Source organism: Chamaea fasciata, unplaced genomic scaffold (assembly GCF_029207755.1).
Source record: "Chamaea fasciata isolate MVZ Bird 193981 ecotype frontalis unplaced genomic scaffold, bChaFas1.0.hap1 SCAF_2, whole genome shotgun sequence".
In the NCBI taxonomy this organism is placed as follows: Eukaryota; Metazoa; Chordata; class Aves; order Passeriformes; family Sylviidae; genus Chamaea; species Chamaea fasciata.
The window spans coordinates 112,440,697-112,453,322 of NW_027094087.1; the positions used below are offsets into that span (position 1 = coordinate 112,440,697).

General features: G+C 45.2%; 1 long non-coding RNA gene across 4 annotated transcripts in view; it reads right to left on the reverse strand.

Annotated features, from left to right (window-relative positions):
• Positions 1 to 12,332, reverse strand: part of LOC136285664 (uncharacterized) — a 45,137-nt gene extending 32,805 nt beyond the window's left edge. Inside the window, exons 1-4 of one of the 4 annotated variants that reach the window (XR_010719508.1) lie at positions 12,213 to 12,332; positions 4,034 to 4,180; positions 3,060 to 3,134; positions 1,110 to 2,539 (exon numbers count right to left, since the gene is read on the reverse strand). This is a non-coding gene — a long non-coding RNA (uncharacterized lncRNA). Of the gene's footprint in view, positions 1 to 1,109; positions 2,540 to 3,059; positions 3,135 to 4,033; positions 4,181 to 12,212 lie in introns of those variants that run through there. The other 3 variants (XR_010719506.1, XR_010719507.1, XR_010719509.1) reach the window with 3 other exon arrangements.
• Between the last annotated feature and the right edge of the window lie 294 nt (positions 12,333 to 12,626).

Genomic DNA, 12,626 nt, shown 5'->3' on the forward strand with positions numbered 1-12,626 from the left:
CTGACCTCCTCCCCACCGCACACCCTGACACAGGCCTGACCCATGATGACTCTTCTCCCCAGCCCAAATTCCTGGCCAAAGTGCTCCAGCTACTCTGAGCATACACTTATCTTGTTATATAACACCCTCTAAGTGCTGCAGAGTGTTTTAGCATCATCACAACATCGGTTCTGAAAATGAAAAATGAAACCCCAGCCCCTTCCCCGACCTCTGCCACCAAAGGTAATTGCAGAATTCATTCCAGCTGAGGCTGAAAGGAGAAACAAGGCAAATTTTACAAGAGGGTTCTTATTTGTTTGAATTGATAGAGATGCCCCCTTGCAGACACCTGCAATTTTATTTGTAAACCCAAAGCAAGACATGTGTGTGTAATTACACAGCAACGTGCTTTTAGTTGTGGATTTAATAGTAAGGCACGGGAAAGAAAAACACCACACGTGTCCAAGTAAATATTGTCCTTATGAAACATGGTGATAACAGCCCAAATCAGAGACCAGGGTGCAAAGCACACTGCAAAGAGCCCCAAAAGCAACATCTCTGTACCGTGGAGGGGTTCACATCCCTCCCACAGCCTCCCTGAAGCTCAAGGGAGAGCAAAGAGCAGCCAAGCCCTGTTCAGCCTAAAACCTTCACCTGTTGCAACAAATGTGTTGTTATAGGAGATACACTGCCAGCATTTGGCACCTTTAAAATCTATTTTGATCCGCAGATAAGATCAGTTTGCTAAAACAAGCACAGGGATTGCAAAGGTCTCGTTACCAGCACAAAGGAGAGCAGCCCCAACAAAGCTTTGCAGGGCATGGGTCGAGCAGGCAATGCCAAGTTTAATAGCTGCAATTCAGGATGCTGCTGCCTGCTAAAGGTGTTTGCAGCCCAGGCCATTGCACTGCAGGGCCAGCCACCAGCAAGGCTGTAAAACAGATCAGGGCTGAGCTCAGGCTGGTTCAGACCCTGTTACGGGAAATCCTTTGGCACCTGAAGAGCCAAAGCACAGGTGCACGCTCTCTGCCACTGAAGGCAGAACTGCTGCTGCCAAAAGTCACACTGACCTTAAACCACCATGGGTATTTCTGGTGCAAATGAGTTTTTTAACCTCGTTTAACTGGCACAATTAGAAGTGTGTTCCTCAAATAAGGAAATTGGGTAAGAACCCAAATGCAGACTGGCAGACAGCACCTGACGGGTTCCTTTTCGAAACATGAAGAAATTCAGATTTCAAAACTGACCAAGTGAGTTGACAAAAGGCTCCTGCTCATTTTGAACAGTGGCCACATTTGCTATCCAGCTCGAGTGCAGGATGACTACAGACTCACCAGATTTTATTTTTTATTTTGCCCGTTGCCATTGGTCCTACAGAGCTTGCTCTGTAATCTGGCATTTTACTGTATAAGTGTCTTGACGTATATAACTTTCCTTAACTGGCAAGGAAGTACATGCCAAATCTGTTTCTGCAGTTACCACACAGGATAACTCATTGCAAGAGGATATATATAAATCCCTGCACACATAAATGCTTAAGAAAAAACCCCATTACTCACTGGAACTTTGTCATTGTGTGACTGCTTTGCAGGCTGCATACAGGAGGCAACGAGTCTACGTGCAGAGTTACACAAAAATAATCTCTGCCATTTTCATACATTTTCATACACAAGCTTGAGTTTCCTGACAAAAAAATACTTTTGAATGGAAAATTACTCTGACCTCAGAATTTAATTTTTTTTTTTTTTTTTGGTGCAGTTTCAGGTTTTTCTGGGCAGCTTCACACTACCTTTCCAAAATCACTCACACAGGACAGAAGTATCCTTACGGTTTCCTAATGAAACATTTAGATGAAACATTTAGAACATTCAGATTTTTATGGTATATTTTCTACTTATCCAAGCTATATAATATTTCCTCAGTGGAGAAGCTTTTCAATATGGAAGTTTGATTCTAAAAGAAAGGACGTGATATGCCCTAATTCCAGTTCTAGCTGTACGCCTGAAAATCCAGTGGCAGCAACTAACAGGCTCTAATCTGAAAAAATTTATAGCCTTTTTTTTTAAAGACAGTTTTACAGTTGGCATAAAAACGTATAAACTTTTCAACTGACAGGAATCCCAGGTTTCGTTTGCCTGTAAATATCTCCTTATCTGTAGAGATACAGAATATCACCTGTCCTAAGCACTGACCTCTGTACATTTTTCAAGATATTCATGTGCTGATAGTAAACTTGTGCTTACATGAAAGGGTCTCTTTGTTCCACACCTTTATACAACCCAGTACTGTTGATAATCAAACACTGTGATAAAAAAAAAAAAAAAAGCCCAAGAGTCTCTCCTCCCCTCAAAAAATCCCAAGTATTTAAAGTGTGGATGAGTACTTCGGGAAGTAGGAAGACAACGTGTCAGCAGTCAAGTTACCATCCCAAAGCATTCAAGTTTAGGGCAGAAAAACAGATGAGGCAATAATAGTTCTTTTGAGGGCAATTAGTTCCCTGAAATTCAGATGAGACACTTGTCAGTCAATGGGTCTGCTTAGTGCAAGTCGTCTCCCTCTCCTGAAAAAAATTCGGCATGAAGACGAAGAAAAAAATTAGTATAATGCAATGAAAGAATCACCCCTAAAACCACTCCCCAAAAAAGCATTTCCTTCCATTACTAGTTGAAAAATGCCTGCCTACAGATTTTTTGGGGGGCTTACTTTGTATATATATAAATATTTTTTTTTTCTCATTGTAGCTCAGAACTGAAGTAAATAATTTTTTTGGCGAGAGGTTTAGGAAACAAAGGGGAGGAGGAGTGGCTTGTTTGGAAACATAATGACACAGCAGGACACACTGAATGTCAACAGAGATTTCAATGCACTTGCACAAGACAATATTGTGGGAGAGGTCTGCAGGGTAACTGGGTGAAATACTTCTTGTATCAATAATGTATCATCATTACAATGCAAATCTGTCCGTGCCGGGCTCTGCCTTGTGGCATTGGGACAGACACTCATGACCAAGTCACCCTTGGTTATGAGAAACAAGAGATCATTTCTTTCAGCATCCCATGAGTGGCCTTGTCTACAAATACCTGAATTCTCAGCCCCGGCACACAGCTGGCACGACAGCCTTAGAGAGGATTGCTTCATTCGTGAAGAAAAAAAATCTGTGTCCATTAATTAGATTCCGGTGTTGAAAGATGTTGAAAGCTTTTAGAATCACATTTCATGAAAGTTACCAAAGGTTCTCCCTGACAGGCTTTGTGTGTGTGCATTCCCCCCCCTCCAAAAAAATTTGTTTTTGAAATAATTGTCCTGTTCTCCCAAGGTGTTTGGAAAATTATTTCTTAAGTGAAGGTATTTCAAATAATACCGTGAAAAACAAAGAAAGGCAGCCTCAGGAAGAAAGCACAGATCCTTTTTCTGAGCGTGCACTGGCATCTCCTCCCAGATCTCACCAGCCCTGGCAGAGGCTGCTGCCCCTGCTCTGCCCCTTATGCTCCATGCCCTGCTCCCAGGCAGGAGTTCATGGCAAGGCGAAGCTCCTGCTCTCCTTCCTTCCTCCCCCTCCTCCCACACCATGGCAGGGAGCCAGGCTGAGGACACTGGGGTGTGCAGGGAGAGGGCAGCCAGGGTTTGAGCAGTCACCTCTTCTCTGCTTGCTTAATGCACACCTGGTCTGTTCTCTGCATCAGAAGCCTGATGGTCACATCCAGCTTCTCCTATTTAAGCATCAGCTTCATTTTTGTGGACCGGATCTTGCTGCTGACTCAGGTGGGAGTCGACTCAGGTGTGCCATTCACTCAGTTTAATTCTACATTAAAATATCCCCAACCCAAACGTTCTTCAGCTCCTTGTTCGTGTTGCCCACTTGGTATAACTACACCTGTAACTGGACTTATTTTTTTTTTTGTTCTGGAATCCACCTGGCGTGCTTTATGAAAACATAGATGGATATTTTTCTGTATCTATTTCCATGAACATTAAGACTTAAGGGGCCAACGAAATATCGGTCTCAGTGCTACTCCTACAGCAAAAAGAAAGCTCCACAAAGATCAGGACATACCTGTGCAGGAAGATAGCAGAGCACGTGGTTTGCAAGCCTGGTTTGCTCCGGGTGGAAACCCAGACCTTAAGTGTGAGTTGAGGGTTGTTTTGCTTTTCACGGTTTTTAGTGGACAATTCTCCAGCCTTCGTTTGCCACAGGGGAGCCCTGCCAAAACGAAAAGAACCCAGCAGAGACAATCCCACACGCCCAAGCTTGCAGAGGTCTCCAAACAGTGACTCGGCAGCCAGACCTCTCCTGGCCACCTGGCAGCAGCCTGAGCACGGCAGTGATGACAGGGCAGTGTCAACACCGGCCCTCCGGCACTTGATCTTTCCTGCGGGTGTGAGGATCATAAACTCTGCAGGCAGGGAAATGCAACAAAAGGGGAAGGAAAGACCCCGAAGTAGAAATGAGAGGGAGAGAGAGAAGGAGGCAGCAGAGTCAGACAAGTCAGAGATGGAAGCAACCTGAAAGGCTGGCCTGTGAAGGAGCCATTCAAAAATGCCACTAATTAAAGGCCAGAAAAAAAAAAAATTACATCCTTGCTCCCTTCGTGCTTCTTGATAACAAGGTTTATTCTACCAGATGAAGCCCTGACCTTAGAGGTAGCTATTCTTATGATGGAGCTATAAATAAAAACTAAAAAAAAATAACAAAATCTGCTGCCTGTGAGGCCTGAGAGGAGTCCTGGGCTGAGATCCCCTCCCACCCTGAACTGTCAGTGATGGGGAGCAGCCACAGCACACCCGGTCTACCCTAAAAGCTGCCACGTCTTCCCAGAGAGCGCCTTGGACCCAGCAGATCTCCTGGAGGCAGGTGATGTGCCAGCCTCCCCCGCCAGGGGAATTATCCGTGAGCAAATTCCCCTCAGCAGGAATGGTGGCTGAGCTTCCCGCTCCAGCCCTGATGCTTGCTGGGGCTTTCAAAACACCCAGATACTGATAAGTGATTTATCTTTCCCTAGCACAGGTCGGCTCCCCCTCCCACCTCACAACACCCCAAGGGCACAATTAAAGCCCTTCTGGATAACAGGAACACTCCCTGGAGTGCTAATCATGTCGGAGAGATTGCTGGAGCGTTTAGAAACCTAAAGCTTATCTTCTGCCCCATACAAAAGAGGATCTGCTTCTGCAGACGTCCTAATCCGCAGGATTCTATTTAAATTTCAGGTGATTCCCAGTGCCGCGCTGGAGAATAAGAAAAGGCTGATTAGAAGTTGGGTGAATCAATATGTGCTGAATGGCCTAGAGAAGCAGGAGCATTCATCTTGGCAGTAATAAAACTGGGAAAGCCGTGGGTGGATGACTAAAAGGAACAAAGGGCTGCTTAGCAGCGTTGAGCTGAGGGTAAAAAGGCCAGGAAGAAAAAGCACTCATAAAACTTTATGACTAAGATCAGGACGAGATGAGAAATACGTTTGGAGAAGTGTTGGATCAGGAAACTTGTCACTCAAAGCCAGGGTGAGTCACGCCAGCTCCTGCCCTGGCTCTCTCCTGCCTTTTAGGGCACCGGGTCTGCCTTGCTCCAAGGGCCAAGTTCCCCTCTTGGATGTCCCCGTGGAGGGGCTGGTTTCCTTCAGGGAATTCGTGGCGCTGCTCAAGGCAGGTCCAACCTCCCATTTCAGAGCAAGATAAGCACCAAGGCGCCAGAGCCACCCTCTGGCTATTCCAGAGTTCTATTAGGAACATCAACATTAGGGCAAAGGGGGATGAAAAAATCACCCAGAGGAGGTTACAGAGCCACAGATGTGCCCTGAAGGACTCGAAACAAGGAGAAGGAGCAATAGCCCTCGGGAAGAGAGGCTGAGCATTCAGCCAAGCTGGAAACGGGGTGACCGGGGGCCAGTGTTACAGCACTTTGTCAGGACCTGTGTTTGTTCTGCCCTTGCTTTATTCGCCCCAGGGCTAACTGGGGAACTTTCTTCTCTCCAGTTATCAATTTGCAAGTCCCACGAGTGCTTAGCTCGCTTAATAATCTGGTTTTTTGCTAGCATGTATTTTGAGCTTGCAGTCTCTGTTCATTAAAAACAATTTTTCTTGTAGAAATATAGGATCATTTCAATGTTTTGAAACAGCAACATGTGAGGTCCCACGGAGAGCTAGTGTTCAGACTTATTAAAAAGATTACTGAAACATTCAAATTAAAAAGATTACTGAAACATTCAAATAAGATTGTTTTCTATTATGTTTCAGAAGCAGAATTCAATATTAAAAACAAAACAGCACTGGGATAGATACCTAAGGGTGCCTGGGTTTGTGCCTTCTAATGGTTTTGCCTTCCCTCTCATCCCCCTTAAAATTTTAAATCCAACCACCTTTGGCAGCAATGTGCAGTAGACCATGAACAACACTGAGCACAGATTTGTAATTACAAATTTGGTCATGAGGTCACTGTGCCCCTCACAAAACTTCAGTCCAGATTTTGATTACTTTTAAAGATCATTTACAAAACTCATTCGGAATACTAGCACAAAAATCCCAGAACCACAAAGAAGAAAAACCCAGTGGGGTTTTTAGGGTTTGTTTTGTTTTGTTTTAATTTAGTACATCTACATTTGGGTTGCATACACTCGGAACCCACAGTCCTTGTCAGCATGCTAATTTTCTTCCTGGAAGGCTTCAAACACTGTTGTTCTACAGAGATTTTGAAATTCTGCTGAGCAAAAAGGCAACCCAAAAGGCAATGAATGAGATTAAATGGGGCTCACTGAAGTGGAGCAGAGATGCACTTGAGAGTCCTCTACACCCTTCCCACCACCTCCAGAAAAGCAAAAGGAGAGATCTCAGGGAGAAGTGCTTGGTGTATTCCTAACCGCACAGCAAAAAATGCACCAAAAATCTCAGAAAAAAGTCTTCTGATCGCCAGGGTGACCTTGACTGAGTCGAGAGGTTTGCAAGTTCAGGTAAAGTCTGGTTGCCTGCTCACACACTTGGGTATTTCCACGCTGATGCCAATAAACACTGAGGTTCTAAATTGTTCGAATTGGATGCCTGATCCTGTTCTAAGTGTGAGTGTCAAGGAACACGCACTGAACAGCCCCGTTGCAGCACGGAAACACCGGTGGATTCCTCACTAGTGACAACAGGCGTGTTCCGAGGGTCAGGACCGACTTCCAGCGCTGTTTTGCGAGGAGGAGCAGGAAGCCCGAACCCTTCCAAACCTCACCGGGGCTGCTCCGGCTTTGCCGCCCACACCTCCAGCTCTACTCCGAGTAACTCTGACAGGCGGGGGACACCTAGTGGGGTTTAGCTCAAGTGCCAGCACCGCCAAACCTCTCCTATCAGAAAACGATTCGTTACAAAACTATTATCACACAGATATTATGTATTTTTAAAATTCAGTTGCTGATGCTACAGGGGAGAAGGGAAGGGAAGGGAAGGGAAGGGAAGGGAAGGGAAGGGAAGGGAAGGGAAGGGAAGGGAAGGGAAGGGAAGGGAAGGGAAGGGAAGGGAAGGGAAGGGAAGGGAAGGGAAGGGAAGGGAAGGGAAGGGAAGGGAAGGGAAGGGAAGGGAAGGGAAGGGAAGGGAAGGGAAGGGAAGGGAAGGGAAGGGAAGGGAAGGGAAGGGAAGGGAAGGGAAGGGAAGGGAAGGGAAGGGAAGGGAAGGGAAGGGAAGGGAAGGGAAGAGAAGAGAAGAGAAGAGAAGAGAGAAGAGAAGAGAAGAGAAGAGAAGAGAAGAGAAGAGAAGAGAAGAGAAGAGAAGAGAAGAGAAGAGAAGAGAAGAGAAGAGAAGAGAAGAGAAGAGAGAAGAATAAGGGAAAAAAAAATCCCAGTGTATTTTCCCACAAGTTTTCTAAGCATTTGAAGTCAAGAGCTCACTGCCACATTTTGAAAGTGTTTCAGGCCCTAAACCCAGAATCCACTGGCATTAACAAGCTCATCAGCATTACTGGCTAGAAGGGCTCCCTGGCCAGCACAGCTCCAAACTACAGGACTGCAATCAATAATTTAAACTGGAGACAGGCAGAACTTTTCATTTTTGTCCCCTTGTAATGACTAGAATATTATCCTGTCAACAGAAAAAAAAAATACTTGCCTAAAATCTTATTATTGACTCAGCAATACATTATCAATGCAGTTAGCAGGGTATTTACAGTGGGCACAGTAAAAATCAGTACACAATTTCTATTTTAATAAACAGGAGTAACAACATGAAGACATTGCAGGATGTAGCCTGATCCTTGACAGATTTTTTTTTTTTTTTGGTGGGGGGGGAGGTAAACCCCTTCTGTCCTCTGGATTTCTCTAAGCTGAGCACTTCTGTTTTGGATTACTGCAGCTGCATGAGGAGGTTTCATTAAAAAGAGCCAAAGCTAAGTGCTTTGTGCCACTTTAGGATTCTGAGTCCATCTTCTGCTTTAGTCCTAAACTTTTATTAGACCAGAACTCTGGAAAAGTTATTTCCTGTTTTTTATCTCTTCCAGAGTATTGATTTGAAGCACTATCTGAAACCATAAGACATTGAGCAGGTAAAGTAACAACTTTACCCACTTCATTGCAGATTTAGCTAAAAGGGAAATACAAAGACATCCCCAGACAACCCCTCTTCTGTACCTGCAGTACAGAATGTGCTGAGCACCTACACGGTTCTTTCATGTCTCCAGGTAGATCTTGCAATGATTGATAACTCAGCCTGTGCTCCAGCCTGCTCCTTAATTGCCTTAAATACCTGTTTCATCAGATTCCCTCTGCTGGCTTCCCAAATTTGAGAGGCAGACAAAGCCAGGGGAATGATGTTTGATGGCTTCAAAGTAAAATGGAGTCAAAGAGAGACAGGAGAACCTTTTCCCACCCCTCCCAATCAAAGCTAAACATACTTTAAGAGGGGATTGACTGGGGAGGGCCATTTCTGCTGCTCTCTCTGATGGGAACACAAAGCCAACAACTTCCCAAAAAAGCAGCACAGGCCTGAAGCAGGTCAGAGAACGTGGAGAGGGGAAGATGAATGGAGAAGCAGCATCAATACAGTCTAAACTCACAGAGAATTTCAGTTTTTCCTACTAGGAAGATACCAATGTGAAACTGGCAGCAGAACCACTGCTTAGTCTGCCTCTGGGTGGGTTCACCAAAATGGGGAGGACAATTCACTGGTGCAACAGCGCAGTTAATCTTTTATTGTGTGAAATAAAACTGCCTCCATTTCAGGTTAAATCCCTGAGTGAAGAGAGGCTCCAAGAGCACGCAGACCAAGTCACAAGGTGACAGGGTGAGCCACCACCCCGGCTCTCACACCACAGCGCTGTGGCCAAAAAGTAGGGTCGTGTCCCTGACCACCAGGCAAGCTGGAGATAAGGACCCTGCTCCTTGGGGGAGGTGAGGATGACGCATTTCCCATCATCTGGGCGCCAGGTCAGCCTGTCTGAGGGAGATCTCCCTCCTGCCCACACTGTGCTCGGTGCTCCTGCTGAATGAGCTTCCATTATCAGATAAGAGCTGCACAGAGGCTCCACTGTTCCCCCAGCCCTGCAATTCTTACCGAGGGGTTTGTGTTACACCGAGCGTGCAGTTCATGCTAGGACACTATCTGGCCATCCCTTCAGAATGACAGGCCATGAAATTCAGCGCTTGGAGAGAGCAGCAGAGGTAGGATGAGCCGTCAGAGCATGAATTAATACCTCTCCACATGAATTAATACCTCTCCGCTGTTTTCCTCTGACCACACATGCCTGTTCATGACTTGCTGCTGTGCTGAAAGAGGAGTCACAGCAGTGAGATGTCACCAGTGTCACCCAGGGACACCCTCAGCTGTGTGACAGAGAAGCTCCCCTGTAATCCCACCCCGATGAAAAAACAGAGATCTGCTGGGTTATCTCCCTCCCAGTGCTCTCCAAGGCTTTGTTCAGTGCCGAAACACCACTGACAAACTTGTACCACCTCCCTCCTTGAAGGCCAGGACTTTTCCAGGCTCTTAGTGTTGGGGACAAGGGTCCTTCGGGGAATGTGAGCAAGCTTTGCCCAGTTCCTTGTTCTGAGCAAGTCGTGAATCATCATTTAAACCCTCCTGACAGATAAAGTCAGTCACAATTTCTGCTTGTGCCCCTGAGCCTTGGGGATCCTCCGCAAGCATCCTCTTGGCGCAGGGCAGAGACTGTGCCGAGAAGTTCCTGCATTTCAAACATTTGTCAGGATAAAGGAAGATTATCAACAGATAAGGAGCTGGGGAGGGGAAGATTATCCTATCAAAGGTCATGAATACAAAGCAGACTCAATGGTTGAAGAAGATTCGAGTTTTCCTGTGCTTGCAGTGGGTAGGTGACAGAATCTCCCCTCTGCATCCTCTGGCCACTCATTATTCCATGAGGTTTCATCATCAGTAAAATACCTCCTGGCCAGGCTGTTTTCTGCTCTTTTACAATGCTTCCCTACCACTTAAGAGTTGCCAGTTCTTATGATTTTATCACAGGAGTCCCATGTTGTTGTTTTTTTGTTTGTTTGTTTGTTTAACTCAAATATAAGGCAAGCTGTTATGCAGGAATCTCAGGTTTCACTTAACAGCAATAGTAATATTTAAATATTTCCACATGTCAGAAATGCTAAAAAATATTCTGAAGATTAACGATGTAGCATAAGACACAGAAAACCAAACTTCTTTTAAAAGAGAATGAGATTGTTCATATCCCAAACTTTTTTTTTTCCAAATAAAATTATTTTCCCTCACCTACAGGGAATAAAAGAGGATGAAGCTTGAGTCAGTGCTGACTGACTGAGATTTCTAATGCTGAATTTTACAGTTAATTTTACAAATAAAACCTGATTAGTCTAACAAGGTCGAATCTCCTCATATACAAAGAGGAGGGGTGACTCTAAAACTTTTTTACTCTTTTAATCCCTGTTACAAATGCCTCAGATTAATTGAAAATTAATTCTGCCTTGTTTTCTGCTATTGTTTGCACAGCACTAGGAGAACATCAGACACTTTACAAACACCGAAGGCTGACTTAAATAACTGAAATATGAACACGTGACCTTTATATGAGGGGTGGAAGCTGAGAATTCTTTAATTATGATCTCTGACTGATCCCAGGTTGTATCTTTTGCTGAGCTGAATAGCATTAGGGGTACAAAAACTTGCTTTGTGCAGCACTGGCACCAGAGGAAGGCAGGCAGGTCCAGACCCACAATAGTTTTCCTGTTCCTCCAGGACAGCTGGTGTCTTCACCAGCAAAACGCTCAAATGCCATCAATTCCTTGCGTGTGTCCCTCACACAAATGCATCGCTCAGGTTACCTCACCCCAGGGACTCTTTCAAAGAGTTTGATTTTCTGCAGCCCCACAAAGGCAGGATGAACCTCCAGGTGAGGGCACGCCATTGTACAAGGCACCACAAAGACAGGACCCCAACACTCACAGCCTCAAATTCAGGCAGTGATATCCCAGGATGAGAAGTGGACAAACAGCTGCAGAGAGAAAATTCACACACTGGTCTGGACACAGCAGCCAATGAGGAGTTTGGAATTCTATTTATTTATGTATTTAGTTAATAAGCTCCACTGAAGAGGTGCATTTGCAAACTACCACAAGTCCTGAACCCCTTCAGCTCTGCCATTCCCTATTTCAGGGCATAACATCCTGAGGTGAAAACACAGAACTGCTCAGGGCACAACTTCAGGCTCTCAAAGTGAGGCTCAGCCAAAGGAATTCTCATCCAGGAGATGCCTGAATAAGGCACAGTTACAATCTCAGTGTGGTACTTATTGAGGATGAAGTGTTTGCAATATTCCATTTGCCAGATATTCACCAATACTTGAATGACAGGCTTTTAATGACAAAGGAACTTTGGAAGCATGAGAATTCCACCATTTCCAGGATAGCTGGGGCAACTTAGCCTTTAAGCTCCTCCAATCTATGTAGAGGGAGAAAGTGAAAGATAAATACTTGAATTCACGAGTCTGGACCCCACTGGGGTGAGCTGAGGGTACCTATGGCTCTCAATTCCTGTTAATTAATGAGTCTGGAGGCAAAGTGCCCCACATCCACCTGCTTTCCTCCTTCCTGCAGCTCCCAACAGCCAGGCAGAATCACAGGAGCCACACCTGGATCCCTCAAATCCAGCAATTTCCTTTTACTAAAGCACAAGTCAACCTTTTCACCCCCCACCTTGTTCTGAAAGGTGCCCACGGGCAGGTTCGTGGTAAAAGGACAGAAAGGAAAACCAAGCAAACAAAAAGGAGAATAACACTGAGCTGCTTTCATTCTCACCTGCTGTCTCACGGAATAATCTTCCCAGGTGAGGCCTCTCCTGGCACAGGGAAACTGCAATAATTGCATCTTTTAGCTCAAAATGTACATCACCTTTTAAGAAAACAGCAACACACACACACACAATCAAAAGCAGCTAAAGAGAAACTCCCTCCAGCCTCCTCACTTTATATAGATTCTGAGAGCACTGAAAGGGAAACACAAAGCACTTGGGAAGTGTTTAAAAATCACAGCTGCAGGAAACCTCCTCGCATGATTGATCTGTACAGGTCTGACTCTGCAGAAAAACAAAAGTGGTTTCAGCTGTGTTTTAAGGCAAGTCACAAGCTTGAACAGGGGTTGTTGCTGCATGGCAATTTTGTTTTCTCCTATCGCAAACAGGATGGGCCTTTTGCAGTAGAGGAACAAGTCCAA